The 18,261-nt window shown below is 35.9% G+C and overlaps 1 pseudogene; it reads right to left on the bottom strand.

The window, feature by feature from the left end:
• Positions 1 to 553: 553 nt before the first annotated feature.
• LOC116464218 (olfactory receptor 4A5-like) lies at positions 554 to 17,999 on the bottom strand (annotated as a pseudogene).
• Positions 18,000 to 18,261: the final 262 nt, after the last annotated feature.

Here is an 18,261-nt window from a genome sequence, read left to right as displayed (position 1 = left end):
GGGTAGACACACTGGGTGGCTATATCCAGAAGAGAGACAACAATCACTGCAGGTTGGCTGACAGAAAGCCACATCCAAAGGAAAAAGGGGAAAATCAAGGGAACTCCTCATGGGACAAAAATATCTGAACAGCAGCCTCCAGCCCTAGACCTTCCCTCTGATAGAGCCTACCCAAATGATGAGGAATTGCTAGAGACCTAGACATGCAAATATAAGAAACACAAAAATACTGGGAAATTTATCTAACAAAGACATCTTTGCCTAAGCACATTGTCATCAGGTTATCCAAAGTTAAGATGAAGGAAAGAATCTTAAAAGCTGTGAAACAGAAGCCCCAGGTAACCTAAACAGGAAAACCTATCAGATTAACAGTGGATTTCTCAGCAGAAACCCTATAAGCTGGAAGGGATTGGGGCCCTATCTTCAGCCTCCCCAAACAAAACAATCATCAACCAAAAATTTTGTATCCCACAAAACTAAGTATCATATATCAAAAGACAGTATTTTTCAGACAAACAAATCCTGAGAGAATTCACCATTACCAAGCCACCACTCAAGAACTGCTAAAAGGAGCTTGAAATCCTGGAACAAATCCTGGAAATGCAATGAAACAGAAACTCTAAACCATAAATCACACAGGAACTATAAAACGAAAATACAAGTTAAAAAGCAAAAACAAAAGAACAAAAGTACACAGGCAAGGAAGAGCACAACGAATGCAATGGTACCTCTCATTTCAATATTAACATTGAATATAACTGGCCTAAATCCTTCACTTAAAAGATACAGAACTGACGAATGGATAAGAACTCACCAACCAACTGTCTGCTGCCTTCAGGAGACTCACCTATCACATAAGGACTCACATAAAATAAAAATAAAGGGGTAGAAAAAGGCATTTCATGTAAATGGACACCAAAAGCGAGAAGGAGTAGCTAGTCTTATATCAGACAATACAAACTTTAAAGCAGCACACCAGCATGGCACAGGTATACATATGTAACTAACCTGCATGTTGTGCACATGTACCCTAAAACCTAGAGTATAATTAAAAAAATAAATAAAAATAAATAAAGCAATGGAAGTTAAAAGAGACAAAGAGAGACATTATATAATAGTAAAAGGCCTTGTGTGACAGAAAAATATCACAATACTAAACATATATGCACTTAACACTGGAGCTCCCAAATTCATAAAACAATTACCAATAGACCTAAGAAATGAGATAGGCAGCAAAACAATAATAGCAGGAGACTTCAATATTTCACTGACAGTACTAGACAGGTCATCAAGACAGGAAGTCAACAAATAAACAATGGATTTAAACTATACCTGGGAACAAATGGACTTAACAGATATAGGCAGAACATTTCATCCAACAACTGCAGAATACACATTCTATTCAACAGCACATGGAATGTTCTCCAAGGCAGACCATATGATAGGCCATAAAATGAGCTTCAATACATTTAAGAAAGTTGAAATTAAATCAAGCACTCTCTCTGACCGCAGTGGAACAAAACTGGAAGTTAACTCCAAAAGGCACCTTCAAAACCATGCAAATATATTGAAATTAAACAACCTGCTCCTGAATGAGCATTGGCTCAAAAAGGAAATGAAGATGAAAATTTAAAAATAATGACACAACCTATCAAAACTTCTGGGATGCCACAAAGACAGTGGTAATAGGTAGTTTATAGCCTTAAATCCCTCCATTAAAAAGACAGAAAGAGCACAAACTGACACTCTAAGGTCAAACCTCAAGGAACTAGGGAAACAGGAAAAAACCAAACCCACACCCAACAGAGGAAGGAAATAACCAAGATCAGAGCAGAGCTAATTGAAATTGGAAAAAACAAAAAATATTGAAGATAAATGAAACAAAAAACTAGTTCTTTGAAAAGATAAATAAAATTGATAGACCGTTAACAAGATTAACCAAGAAAAGAAGAGAGAAAATCCAAATAACCTCACTAACAAACAAAACAGGAAATATTACAATCGACATCAGTGAAACACAAAAGATCATTCAAGGCTACTATGAACACCTTTATGCACATAAACAAGAAAACCTCGAAAAGATGGAGCAAATTCCTGGAAAAATACAACCCTCCTAGCTTAAATCAGGCAGAATTAGATATCCTGAACAGACCAATAAAAAGCAGCAAGATTGAAATGGTAATTTTAAAATTACCAACAAAAACAGTCCTGGACTCTGGCTGACGATATGATTGTTTATATTGAAAATCCTAAGGACTCCTCCAGAAAGCTCCTAGAACTGATAAAAAGAGTTCAGCAAAGTTTCCAGATACAAGATTAATGTACACAAATCAGTAGCTCTTCTATACACCAACAGCAACCGAGCAGAGAATCAAATCAAGAACTCAACCCCTTTTACAATAGCTGCAAAAAAAAAAAAAAAAAATAGGAATATAGTTGACCAAGGAGTCAAAAAACCTCTACAAGTAAAACTACAAAATTCTGCTGAAAGAAATCATAGATGACACCAAAAAATGGAAATACATCCCATGCTCCTGGATGGGTAGAATCAATATTGTGAAAATGACCATACTGCCAAAAGCAATCTACAAATTCAATGCAATCCCTATCAAAATTCCACTATTCTTCTTCACTGAATTAGAAAAAAACAATTCTAAAATTCATATGGAACCATAAAAGAGCCCACACAGCAAAAATAATGAATCTGGAGGTATCACACTACCTAATTTCAAACTATACTATTAGGCCGTAGTCACCAAAACAGCGTGGTACTGGTGCAAAAATAGGCACATAGACCAATGGAACAGAAGAGAACTCAGAAATAAACCCAAATACTTACAGCCACCTGAACTTCAACAACAACAAACACAAAAACATAAAGTGAGGAAAAGACACCCTTTTCAACAAAGGGTGCTGGGATAATTGTCTAGCCACTCATAGGAGAATGAAACGGAATCCTCATCTCTCACGTTAAACAAAAATCAACTTGAGATGGTTTAAGTACTTAAACCTAAGAGCTGAAATTACAAAAATTCTAGAAGATAACGTGAGAAAAACCCTTCTACACATAGGCAAGGATTTTATGGCAAAGAACCCAAAAGCAAATGCAATGAAAGGAAAGACAAATACCTGTGACCTAAAAAAAATACAAAGCTTTTGCACAGTAAAGTGAACAGTCAGCCAGAATAAACAGATGACCCACAGAGTAAGAGAAAATCTTCACAATCTATACATCTGACAAAGGGCCAATATCCAGAATCTACAACAAACTCTAACAAAACAGCAAGAAAAAAACAATCCCATCAAAATGGGCTAAGGACATGAATAGGCAATTCTCCAAAGAAGATATACAAATGACCAACAAACCTGACAAAATGCTCAACACCTCTAATGATCAGGGAAATGCAAATCAAAACCACAATGGACTACCACCTCACTTCTGCAAGAATGGCCATAATCAAAAAATAAAAACAAAACAGTTGATGTTGGTGTGGATGCAGTAAATAAGGAATACTTCTACACTGCTGGTAGGAATGTAAACTAGTACAGATGCTGTGGAAAACAGTGCTGAGATTCCATAAAGAACTAAAGGTAGAACTACTATTTGATCCAGCAACCCCGCTGCTGGGTATCTATCCCAGAGGAAAAGAAGTCATTATACAAAAAAGATACTTGCACATGCATTTTTATAGCCACACAATTCGCAATTGCAAAATCGCAGAACCAACCCAAATATTCATCAATCAACAAGTGGATAAAGAAACTGTGGTGTATATTTATAGGATGGAATACTATGCAGCCACAAAAAGGAAAGAATTAACTACATTTGCAGTGGCCTGGATGAGATTGGAGACCATTATTCTAAGTGAGGTAACTCAGGAATGGAAAACGAAACACTGTATGTTCTCACTGATATGTGGGAGCTAAGCTATGAGGATGCAAAGGCATAAGAATGATACAATGGATGTTGGGGACTTGAGAGGAAGAGTGGGAGGGTGGTGAAGGATAAAAGACTACACATATGGTGCAGTGTATACTGATTGGGTGATGGTTTCACCAAAATCTCACTAATCACCACTAAAGAACTCAATCATGTAACCAAATGCCACCTGTACCCCAATATCTTATGGAAAAATTAAACTATAAAATATAAAACAAAATAAAATTCTTTAGAAATTTCTGCATATTTGAAAGTTAAGTAAATCACTTTTTAAAAACCTATTGGTGAAAATGGAAAGAAGAAAATACTTTGAGCTTAATGTTTATAAAAATACAACCTACCAAAACTTGTAAAATTAACCTAAATCTTAGTTGTATTAATTAGAAAATAATGAAGACTGAAAAATTAATGCACAAAACATTCATTCAAGAACACATTTCACTTAGCATAATGCCCCCCAAGTTCATCCATGATACTGCAAGTGATTTAAAGGCATCATATTGTACACTATAAATATATAATATTATTATTCACCAATTTAAAGTGAAATAAAATAATGAAGTTATTAAAGTCCTTCAGTTCCATACACATTGTCAAAAATGGCAGGATTTTCTTCTTTTTAAGATTAAATAATATGGTATTATATATATATAGTATAATATTGTATTACATCTATAGGCACAAAGTTTGAGCTATACAGAATGAACAAATTCTGGTAATGTAAGGTACAGCATGATGACTGTAATTAATAACATAATATTAGGTATTCATATATATATATACACACTTAAATATCATTCTACATTGGATACATATTGTCTTTACCCACTCATCTTTGATACATTTTGTTTTCACAGCTGTACTACTATGAATAATGCTGCATTATATGTGGAAGTGCAGGCATTCTGCAAGATATTGATTTCATTTCCTTTACATATATTACAAAAAGTCACATTGCCAGATCATATTTTTTTTTTTTTTGAGATGGAGTCTCGCCCTGTTGCCCAGGCTGGAGTGCAGTGGCGCAATCTCGGCTCAATGCAAGCTCGGCCTCCCGGGTTCACGCCATTCTCCTGCCTCAGCCTCTCCGAGTAGCTGGGACTACAGGCGCCCGACACCATGCCTGGCTAATTTTTTTCTTTTTGTATTTTTAGTAGAGATGGGGTTTCACCGTGGTCTTGATCTCCTGACCTCGTGATCCGCCTGCCTCGGCCTCCTAAAGTGCTGGGATTACAAGCGTGAGCCACCGCACCCGGCCAATCATATTTTTAATTTTAATTTTTTGAGGAATCTCCATAGAGTTTTCTATAATGGCCATAGCATTTAACATTTCCAACAACAGTGAACAAGGGTTCTCTTTCTTCTACTGAAACATAAATGCCACATCATCTCACTTACATGTGCAATCTAAAAAATGTCAAACTCATAAAAGCCAGGGACTAGAATGGTGGTTTCCAGGGACCAGGGCTGAAGAAAATGAGATGTTGGTCAAAGTGTACAAAGTTTCAGTTATGCAGTATGAATAAATTCTGAAGAGCTCAGGTACAGCATGTTGATAATAATTAGTAATAAATAATGGATACATGAAATTTGCTAAGGGATATACCTTAAATGTTCTTGTCACAAATAGAGGTAACTATGTGAGATAATGGATACATTAAATAGCTACGTAGTGTAATCACTTCACAATGTATACATTTATCAAACATCATATTGTATCTTAAGTATATAAAATATATGTGAAATATAATTCAATAACACTAGAAACAACAAAAACAAACTATATTTGAAAGACAACAAAATATGTTACCAAAATGCTTGGTATGGCAAAAGCAGGTGAAACTGGACTGTCAGAGCTCAGGGTCCAAAATGCCATCAAAATTGCCCATAATTGACTCCCTACCATGGCATAAATAGCCAGGGAAACCACCAACAACCTTGTGACAGCTTACTTCATTGCAAATCTCAATGTGGTGGAAACAGCATCTTGTCATTATATTATATATTTGGGTTATATGATTGTCCCAGTACTTTAGTCTTATTTATTACTCATGCAGAATAATCCATTCTCGATTGCCATTGTACAACAAACATTGTCATTGCTAACCAAGGGATACCTTTTCTAGTAAGTGAAGTAAAGCAAATAACTCACCACAGTAGAATGCACTAGTATGACCACATTTCATCACCAACGAGCTGTTGTCTAGATAGAACATTGGAATGGCCTCCTAAAGGGTGAGTCAGTGCCATGACTCATAGTTTAATACCTCTCCCTTTAGTGCTGTCAACATGACAGTAAGTTCTCATGAGATCTTGTGATTTATAATTATGTGTTACCTTCCCTGCTTGCTCATGCTGCTGTCTAGTAAGATGTACCTGTTCCCACTTTGCCTTCTGCCATGATTGTAAATTTTCTGAGGCCTCCTCAGAAGTCAAACAGATGCCAGAATCATTCTTCCTGTAAAGTCTGTGGAACAATGAGCTAACTAAACCTCCTTTCTCTACAAATTAACCAGCTTCAAGTATTAATATTTGTATAGCAATCCAAGTATTCACTAATACAAGGAATGTCTCAAAATTTGATAGTATAATTCTTAATTTGGGGATGTAGTCATTAGTGATGAGACATACATCTGCTTAAGTTTCAGTGGAAAGCTGAAGTATTTAATAAGTGACTCTAATCATGCAGATTGAACTCCAAACTTCTTTTTCACCCTTCTAAACTGCTAATAGTTCTACTCACTCTTTCAAGCTTTCACCTATTCTCCCTAGAAGGGAGAAATGAACGTAGTCTCAACATACCTCTATGCTACTCAGTAATACGCTAAGTATTTGAGTGGTGGGAAAAGTCATAACCAGTGGACCCACGTTACAAAAAATACAAAAAAAATTTCCTCAGCAAGAAGAAAGCAATATTACTTGAATATCACATTTATAGAAAAGAATGAAGTTAGTAGAAACAATGTATACAGAATAAATATTCTTCTCTAAATTGATTTATAAAATTAATGGTTTAAGGTGAGATTAATAATATATTCTGGAGTTTATAACATGTAGCAGTAAAGTATATAAAACAATTTCAAAATGCTGTGGGATATAAGAATAATTACATATTCAAAAGATTTTTCATTTCTACTTAGAAACTGAATGTTGCCAACAGCCAGCTTGAACGGGATCTTTCCTCAGCCAAGCCTTCATATGAGACTCTAGTCGAACCAGCACCTTGATTAGAGCTTTGTGAGAGACATTGAAACACAGGAACCAGCTAAGCCATTCTTAGTTTACTGATCTACAGAAATCGAGAATGTGTACATATTGTTTGAATCACTAAGTTTTGGAATAATTTGTTATGACTAAATAAATAACTCATAAATATATCTAGACTATTCTTCAAATATTAAAAATTATGCCATAAATATTTAGTGAACCTATGAATCAAATAAAAATGTATAAGGGAAATAAGCAAATACTTAGAAATAAGCAATAACAAAAACATATCAAAATGTGTAAGGTGTGATTAAAACAGTACTTAAAGAAAAATGTATAGCAAAAATCCTTACATTTAAAACACAGGTTTAAAAGAGCCATCTGAGCCTTCAACTTAAGAAACAAAAAAAAGAAGAGCAAATAAAAGTCAAGCTAATTAAACAAATGGATATAATAAACATAAGATCAAAAGTCAAGAAAATGAAAAACATGAAATAGAAAAAATAAATTAGCCAAAACTTGGTACTTTTATAATAAAACTGATAAACTGCTAGCAAGAGTGATCAAGAGAAAACAAAGAGAAATTCAAATGACCAGTATCAGAAATAAACAAATCATCCCACAGATCATTTAGACTTTAAAAGGGTAGAAAATGATTGTTATGAAAAACACTACTTCAATTAATTCGACAGCATAGATGATAGGTAAAATGTAGGAAAAGCACAACCTTCTAAGAATGACACAAAGAGAAATTGAAACACTTCTATATCCTTCCATGTAATGAGCTATACTTAATTGTAGAGAAAATGATAGTGTTTTAGAAAACTCTAAAGAATCTATAGAAATAATTTTGTAGGAATAAGAACTGAATTTAGCAATCTTATGGAACTCAATTGCCAAATAAATAATTCAATTTCCTTTACATATACTAGCGACAATAAAAATTGGAATTTTGTTTTAAAATAAAAACCTATGATGCAATCTAAAGACATAAATACTTTGGACTAGATGAGGAAGATCCCTACGCTAATAAAAACTACAAAACTCTCCAAAAATAAATATTTAAAATACCTATTAGATACACTGTATTCAGGAACTAGAAACCCAAGGTTGTTAAGATGTTGTTAGTGCAAGATGATTTATGGATCCAACTCAACACAAATAAAATTCCATTGCACTCTTTTTGAGATGTAGGTAATTGTTCCACATGCTGCTCTGCAAAGTGACTTTGCCACTTCCCCATCAAGGATTATCTTCTATTTCTGTAAAACCTCTTATCTGCGACCTGTCTAATAGAATATGGTGCAAGTGACATTGTGCCAATTGTGGACATAGCCATTAACTGGCCTGACACCTCTAATTTCTATTAATGGGATCTCTTAGCACCATGTAAAATGCCTGACTCCCCTTCTGGTTCTTCTGGTTTTCATCTAAATGGATAGGAAGGGGGACCCAGTGGATGTCCTACAGTCATCTCTTCCGATATAGTATAAATGTAAAGTAAGTTAACCTGCATCCTACAACTACCCAATTATCAGATGAAAAAGACACTGACTTCAGTCCTTGTCAAACAAAATAGAGGAAATACTCAGCCAACAATTGCCTGAATTTCTGGCCTGAAAACAATTGAAATACTTAAATGCTGGTTGTTTTAACTCACAAAAACTGTGGAACCTTGCACCATGCATGAAGGGAGGACCAGAATAAAAAGTAGCACCTCGGCTGGGCACGGTGGTTCATGCCTGTAATCCTAGCACTTTGGGAGGCCAAGGTGGGTGGATCACAAAGTCAGGAGTTTGAGACCATCCTGGCCAAGATGGTGAAACCCCATCTCTACTAAAAAAAAAAAAAAAAGAAAAAGAAAAAAATTAGCTTGGCATGGTGGCAGTTGCCTGTAATCCCAGCTCTTCGGGAGGTTCAGGCAGAGAATTGCTTGAACCTGGGAGATGGAGGTTGCAGTGAGCCAAGATCATGCCACTGCACTCCAGCCTGGGCAACAGAGTGAGACTCCATCTCAAAAAAAAAAAAAAGTGGCACCTCAATTTGTGATGATTCCATAACAATCTAACAATCTCATGGGAAAGACGTTGTCTACATATACCTACATAAAAGACAAGGAGCACTCTTAATCTAACTGTAGTTAAGTTTTTACACCAGAGTTTTTTTTTAAGGCAATTCTCATCTCTAAATTTCTCAGTGCGTATATTAGTGGATTCAATATGGGTGTGTGTTAACTGTGTAAAATACAGTCATGAATTTATAAAGAGGAAAGTTCAAAACAGGTCTAACATACATGAAAATACAGGGAACAAAAAAGAGGACAACCACGGCAATGTGGGAGATACAGGTAGACAGGGCTTTACACCTCCATTCCTGATGGTAAGTTTTAAGGGAGTTTAGGATGACTGGATAGGAGATTAGTAGAAGGGTGAAGATGACCATACAGGTTGCTCCACCATTGGCAACCACAGTAAGGCCTATAAAGTAGGTGTCAGTTCATATCAGTTCCAATCATGTGTAGTAAATGTCACAGACAAAGTGGTCAATGACATTGGGGCCACAGAATGCGAGACTGACGATACACAACTGCAATTTGAAACACAGAATGTACAAAACCTCCAGTCACAGCCACCACCAGGAGAAGGATGCAAACTTGTCAATTCATGATGGTCAAATAGGGTAGTGGCTTACAGATGGTAACATAGCAATCACAGTCCATCACCACCCAAAGGAAGATCTCAGCACCACCAAATAAGTGGTCTATAAATAGCTGGCCCATGCAAGCTTGGAAGGAAATAGTCTTTTTATCAGAGAGTAAGGCTATAATCAATATGGGAGAAATGGTGGTGGAATACACAGCATCTATAAATGACAGGCAGGCAAGGAAGAAGTACACTGGGGAGCCCAAGGAGGGGCTGGCAATAATGGTCACCACAAGGAGCAGGTTCCCCACCACAGTCACAGTGTATATGAGTAAAAACATGACAAATAATGCATTTTGCACATAAGGACCCTGAGTTGGGCCAAGGAGGACAAATCCTATAACATTGTTACTCAGTCCTATTTAGTATTCTCTAAAGCTTGTGTCACAGTTGAGAGCTCAGGAGAACAGGATGTGTAATGAAATAGTGAACAGGAATATGATTACATCCATGATGTCACAGAGCACATCTTCATTGGGAAAAGAATTCAGCAATATTTCTCTTACTCACACATCTGTTTATAGGCTCTCCGTGAGAAGAAAAATATGGCTCTATTCTGCCTGACCACTCAGGCAGTCAGACCTTATGGCTATCTTTGTTTGTTCTCTGAAAATTGCTGTTATTCTGTTCTTTTTCAGGGTTTCCTGATTTCATATTGTTCAAACACCCATGTTGTACAATCAGATTTCATATTGTTCAAACACACGTTTTACAAAAAATCTGTACAATTAATGCAATCATCACAGGGTCCTGAGGTGACATACCTCCTCAGCTTATGAAGATGATGGGATTAGGAGAATAAAGACAGGCATAGGAAATTATAAGAGTATTTACTGGGGAAGTGATAAATGGCCATGAAGTCTTCACAATTTGTGTTCAGAACTGCAGTAAAGACAGGCATAAGAAATTATAAAAGTACTAATTTTGGGAACTGATTAATGTCCATGAAATCTTCACAAATTTATGTTCTTCTGCCATGGTTTCAGCCAGTCCCTCCATTCGGGGTCCCTACTTCCAGCAACATCATTATAGGAAAAAATGCATCTATTATCACAGATAAAGCTAAATATTGAAGATGAAAGAAAAGAAGAATCAAATAAGAAAACAGAAATTGTAGTTAATAAATAAATATCTACAAGTAATGAGAAGATTAATGTGATAATTAAGTGAGGCTACAATTCTTTTAAAATTCTTCTTCAAAAAGATTTCCTTTAATGAGGAAATACTGGAAGCGCAACCTGCTTTGTTCCCTGGGGTGATTCAGGAGGGTTTTTGGCGTAGCCATAACAAATAGATACAGACCAAATCCTCATAAAAATAAATAAATAAATAAATAAATTTCAAAAAGAAAAAAATTAGTATTTTCTCTATGCCTGTAGTTAAGGACAAACCTAAAGAAAAGAGAACAATAGGACAAGCAGAGATACAAACCCAACTTTCTGATTATTCACCGCTGAAGAAACATACAGAATGACTAAACCTAAAATGTAGTCAAGATGATTCCATTTACATGGATCTGGTAGTGGCAGAGAGCACATGCAGGCAGAGTTCAAGCTGTCTCTAGAAGCTAGCTGTGATGGACAGTCTATGTGTCATTCACACTATATCTTCCCACTGATTCCGGAGTTCTGTCATTCTTGAAGCTGTAGACTGATGGAGACACACCTGCTGAAGAACACAAGGGTATAATGTAGTCTACATCCAATTCTCTTTGTTTTTCACATCTTACTTGAGCAAGTATTCATTCCTTTTCTCTATGTAATCATCAAGGATAAATTTCATCATGCTAAATCTAATGGGCAGTTTAACAGTTTACTTGAAAAAACAGGATATGAAAACTATCCCCTATAGTTTAAGTCATCAAAGATTTAATACCTTAAAAAACTGAAAGAGAGTACTAATAGACTATTAACTTAAACCACCAAGTTAACTCATTTCTAATAAAAAAATTTAACACAGTTTCTTCACAACATGACATTTTCAAAAGATAAAATTTCATAAACACAAACACAACCCTCTAAAATACTTAACGATTACACTTTTGTAAATATTTCTTAATAACAGTACACAAGGTACTTTCCAGAGCATGTATTTCTTTACATGCGTACACTAATATGTCTGTTGAAATAATTTTTAGGTTTACACATAAAAATCCATATCATGCTTCCACAACATAATAGTCATTGATTCCTTTACACTCTAACATATTTGACATGATATGCAATTTTAAATTCTTATTTAAATATATCTAAAAGTAATTCTACATATTCATTAATGTATCATGTAAAACATTATAACCTATAAATTAAAATAATAAATATGTTGGTTTATTTATTATAGCTGTAATATGGAACGTGTTTATCTACTTAATGGCAAAATGGAAAATAATGCCTATCAGACTGTGTTCTAAAACCAAATATACTTTGTATACTCTGATTAATGTCTGTGTTCTGCTAGATTAATTTTCTCAACTAGAATTATTCCAATGAAAATATATGATAGTTAACATATTACCTCTCAGTAAACTATCGCAAGGACAAAAAACCAAACACCACATGTTCTCACTCATAGGTGGGAATTGACAATGAGAACACAGGGACACAGGAAGGGGAACATCACATTCCGGGGACTGTTGTGGGGTGGGGGGAGGGGGGAGGGACAGCATTAGGAGATATACCTAATGCTAAATGACGAGTTAATGGGTGCAGCACACAAACATAGCACATGGATACATATGTAACAAACCTGCACATTGTGCACATGTACCCTAAAACTTAAAGTATAATATTAATAATAATAAAAAGATATTACCTATATTTAAACATATCACAGGAATTTTTAATGAATATCCCTGTCAGTGGTTTCAAGAACTCACATCTTGAGCTTTGTACTTGGTCCAAAAAAATCAATGCTTCTTTTACTGAGGGTTACTGTAGATACTTCATGCATCTATGAGTGATCATAAAACACATGAAAATGGATGGTTTATCCATGGATCTAGAAATAGTTCTTAGTGGCTACAGTTTTCATATTTTCACACAGGCTCCTCATTAATGCAGTGTTTCAGAAAAGTATAGAAGTATTTAAAGCAGCTGCTAAAAATATAAAGATGCTTAAACATAATGTCAATATTTACTGTACAAAGGTAGTTGAATATCCTCAACGGCTGAAAAAAATTCTTCATAGAAAAACAAAGATTCTGCATTTGCATGACTATACAAAAATTGACCTAATTAGTGGAAATTAACCTGGACAAGTTCATAATTTAGTGGCACAAATAAACAAACAAACAATTTAGCAACACTAAAATTCATTACTTGAATGTTTCTCTTCTCAGTCAATTATGGTGAAGCACCCATAATTACTTTGCTGTTATTGAGGATTTGTGATAACACTCATGTGCCTAGCTATTAAGTTCTGCAGCTAACAAGGAAAATATAGGGAATTAACTTTGAAAAAAGTCAATGACACAGCTTTCTCTTGCTTTTACTTAGGAAAGAAGTAGTCTTAGAAATAAGCTATTTGAATGACTAAAATGTTGAAGAGTTCTGTTGAAATTAAATCCTTCAGTCATTCAAACAGAATATCCCTAAGACACTTCTTTCCTAATTAAACGCAGGTCTCCATATCTACCCAATCTCATTCCAGGAAATTGAGACCTTTCACAGATTACTACAAGCAATGGTGGATCCAACAAGAAAACATAACACCTAGAGAACTAGATACCAACTGAAGGCATACTCTACCTTTGGTGGGAGTTTAACTCGTCACTTGAGTTTTCCTATCAGGAAAATAATTCTGCAATTTATGTGTGCAGACACAGTCTGTGACTTTTACATCATCACTGTTTTAAATAAAAGAGGCAGTAAGGTCAATATAGATAACATAGTTAGAATATTCAGAACAAATTCAAATGAAGTATTCTCTCCAAACACATTTTTTTCTAGAACAATCTCTTAGGAAAAAGACTTGGCTCTTACCAAGGAACAGTAGTGGAATGCCAAGTAATGTGTAAAGCCTGTAATGTAAATAAGAAAATTCTAAGGTAAAATGAAAAATAAAATATGAGTTTCATATTATGAAATATTTAGGGAAAGCAAGCCATATTTCAGCCAGAATGAACCAGCCTCCTATTTTCTTACCCAATTATAATACCAGCAAATAGTCACCTTACTCTTGCTGTTAGGAATCCCTGCCCAAGAAGTCCTGAAGCTCAAAGGCGGAGATCCTTGAACTGAAGTTGATGTTCTACTTATCAGAAAAACAGGTAGTCACAGTTCTGCAATTTTAGGTTAAACTACAGGATTTTGATCAAGGCCTGAATTTGTGTCAGATGCAACCATAATGATATGTAGTCCATTAATTCAATCCCTTTAGTCCAATATTAATTCAATAACTATTTTTACAAGAAAGAAATTTTAATTTTCCAACAGGGGCATAATTCCCTAAGGATTTACATTGCTCTTTCCATAAATTGGCTTGTCATTGGCTCCATTGAGCACATTTACCTCATTGTAGGTTTAGTGGAACTTCTGTGTCATAAGGGCCTTAGGTATAGAGTCTCATAAATACTTACCTGAACTAGCTAAAGATATTTATCATGTAATAGGCACCACTCAACCTGATTTATTATGTAATAGCCACCATTAAAAGTTGGCCGTTTTCAACTTGCCTAATAAATGGATTAAATCTAGACACCACAAATGTAATTTGGGTCACTTCTAAGATTTAAAGAGCACGTCAAGATGCTATGTTCTGTTACTGGAAAACGGTAAAAGATACACAAACATATCTTTAATTCTGAAAAATGATCTGATGTGAGCAAAGGTACTATGCATTAAATTATGACTCCAAGATGGAGAACTAATACAAGAATAAGGCAGAATTTTCTATGTTCCTTCCAGCTGAAGCCAAAGAACTACTAATGCTTTCCATTTATCTGAATGAGACAAAAGTGTTTGCTAGCTCAGATGATGCTTACAACAGCCCAGAATTTGAATTTATTTGCTCCAATGAAAAAATACATCGAAAATACTAACTGATGTAGATATTGCCTTAACATATGCCATAGTCTATAGTAATTCTCTGTAACCCATATTTATTGCCAAAGTAGACAGTAAAGTATAGATATATATCTTCTAAAAAAGCAGAAATCACTTGTTTCATACCAAATTTAAAATAAGAAAAAATGGAAGACCTAGAAAAATATGAAATACATGCATTTTAAAGCATTTAAAAACTTTAAAAGTCAAGAATTTGTGGGAATAACATTTCAAAGAAAAGCTAGAGTGCTAAACCCTGCTTTTGGGCTCTTTTCTCTAAGAGTACAGAATAAGTCTAAAGACACAAATGAAAGCCTGAAAAGCGGGGTGGAACTTTATATTGATTCTGTTCCCTGAAGAATAAGTGAAACTCAAAGCCTACCAAGGAAAATAGTCCTTTGTAAACAACCAGGCTTTCTATTTGAGACCACAGAGGACTTCACTTTTGGAGTAGGGATGAATAGACAAAGGAGTAGTATGCAAAGGAACCCAAGCCCAGCTTAGGTCATCTCATTTCTTCATTGGATTAACATTGTCTGGGATTTTTATATCTTCAATCTTAGCTTCTGGCTATAAAAAATAGTCAATCCTCTTTTAAAGAAAACCAACATAGTAAAAGTCTTACTACATCTTACAATTTTTTTATATGCAAAATGCAGCACTCAAAAATAACAAAGTATAGGAGAACACAAGGCCTGATCAAAAGACAAAAGCAAAATAAAACATATAGATGACTCACCTAATGAAAAACAAGCATTTTTAAATGTGCCTCATGTATACAATTAAAACAGAAGATGCATAATACACTGAACCAACTAAATGTGAAAATTAAAATATACAATAAACACAATTTAGATCTCAATGGTTGGATGTAACAGATTATTAGAAACAGTTAAAGAGATAAATAGTCAAGTAGAGGAAAGATTAGAAGAAAATACGCAGAACAAAGCAGAGAGTAATAAAGTAAATGCAGAAAATACTATAAAAGAAGTATAAAGTTCACAGTGCAAAACTCTAACATACATTGAATTATAATTGCAGAAAGATGATAGGGAAATACTTGAAGATATATGGCTGTGATTTTTTGTTTAGGTTTAGGAGTACATGTGCACATTTCTTATATAGGTAAACTGTATGTCATGGAGGTTTGGTGGACAGAAAATTTCATCACCTGAGTAATAAGCATAGTATTCAATAGGTATTTCTTCTGATAGTCTCCCTACTCACACCCACCCCTATTACAAAGGCCTCAGTTTCTGCTGTTCCCCTTCTAGTACCCATGTGTTCTTCTTGCTTAGCTTAAACAACCAGTCTTGTCTCCCACTTATAAGTAAGAACATGCAGTATTTGTTCTAGTTTGCTAAGGATAATGGCCTCTGGGTCTATCCATGTTGCTGAAAGGACATGATCTCAATGTTTTTATCACTGCAAAGCATTCCATGGTGTGTATGTACCAAATGTTTTTAATCTAGTCTACTGTTGATGAGCATTTAGTTTGATTCTATGTCTTTGCTATTGTAAATATTCCTGTAATGAACATATGTGATATGGCTTGACTGTGTCCCCACACAGATCTCATCTTGAATTCACAGGTATTGTGGGACAGATGAGTGGAAGGTAACTGAATGATGGGTAGGTCTTTCCCATGACGTTTTCTTGATTATGAGTAAGATTCACAATTTCTGATGGTTTTATAAGGGGGAGTTTGCCTGCACAAGCTCTCTCTTTGCCTGCTGTCATTCATATAAGACAGGACTTGTTCATCCTTGCCTTCCACCACGATTGTGAGGCCTCCCCAGCCACTTGAAACTGTAAGTCCACTAAACCTTTCTTTTGTAAATTGCCCAGCCTTGAGTATGTCTTTATTAAAAGGGTGAAAATTGACTACTACAGTAAATTGGTACCAGTAGAGTGGGGCACTGCTGAAAATATGCCCCAAAATAAGGAAGTGACTTTCAAACTGGGTAACAGACAGAGGTCAGAACACTTTTGAGGGCTCAGGAGAAGAGAGGAAAATGTGGGTGAGATTGGAATTTGCTAGAGACTTGTTGAATGGCTTTGACTAAAATGTGGATAATGGTATGGACAACAAAATCCAGGCTGAGGTGGTTGCAGATGGAGTTGAGGAACTTGTTGGGAACTGGAGCAATGGTGACTCTTGTTATGGTTTAGCAAAGAGACTGGCAGCATTTTGCCCCTGCCCTACAGATTTGTGGAACTTTGAACTTGATAGAATGATTTAGGGTATCTAAGCAGCAAAGCATTCAAAATATGACAGGGGTGCTGTTAAAGGCATTCAGTATTACAAGGAAAGTAGAGCATTAAAGTTTAGAAAATTTGCAATGTGACAATGTGATAGAAAAGTAAATCTCATTCTCTGAGGAGAAATTCAAGCAGGCTGCAGATATTTGCATAAATAATGAGGAATGAAAGATATTCCCCAAGACAATTTGGAAAATGTCTCTAGGATATGTCGGAGAACTTTGTAGCAGCACCTCCCATCTCAGGCCATGAGACCAAGAAGGAAAAATGGTTTCATGGGCCTGACCCAGCATCCCTCTGCTGTGTGCTGTCTATGGACTTGGTGCACTGCATCACAGCTGTTCCAGCCATGACTAAATGGGGGCAAGGTACAGTTCAGACTGTGGCTTCATAGGGTGCAACCCCCAAGACTTGGCACCTTCCATGGGTGTTGAGCTTGCAGGTGCACAGAATTCAAGAATTTAGATTTGGAAACCTCCACCTATGTTTCAGAGGATATATGGAAATGCCTGGATGTCACAGGCAGAAGTTTGTTGCAGGGCAGAGAACTAATGGAGAACCTCTGCTAGGGCAGTGTGGAAGGGAAATGTGGGGTCAGAGCCCCTACAGGGAGTCACCACTAGGGCACTGCCTAGTGGAGCTGTGAGAAGAGAGCCACAGACCTCCAGACCCCAGAATGGCAGATACACTGAAAGCTTGCACCATGTACCTGGAAAAGCCACAGACATGACACCAGCCCATGAAACCAGCCAGGAGGAAGGCTATACCCTGCAAAGCTACATTGGCAGACTGTAAAAGACCATGGGAATCCACCTCTCGCATCAGCATGACCTGCATGTGAGACATGGAGTTCAATGAGATCATTTTGAAGCTTTAAGATTTTACTGCTCTAGTGGATTTTGGACTTGCATGCGCCCTGTAGACCCTTTATTTGGCCAATTTCTCCCATTTCTAATGACCGTATTGACCTAATGCCTGTACCCCCATTGTACCTAGAAAGTAACTAACTTGCTTTTGATTTTACAGGCTCATAGGCAGAAGGGACTTGCCTTGTCTCAGGTGTCTCAGGTGAGACTTTGGACTGTAGACTTTTGAGTTAATGCTGAAA

Source organism: Hylobates moloch, unplaced genomic scaffold (genome assembly GCF_009828535.3).
Source record: "Hylobates moloch isolate HMO894 unplaced genomic scaffold, HMol_V3 SCAFFOLD_293, whole genome shotgun sequence".
In the NCBI taxonomy this organism is placed as follows: domain Eukaryota; kingdom Metazoa; phylum Chordata; class Mammalia; order Primates; family Hylobatidae; genus Hylobates; species Hylobates moloch.
This window is presented reverse-complemented; position numbering and strand designations above follow the sequence as displayed.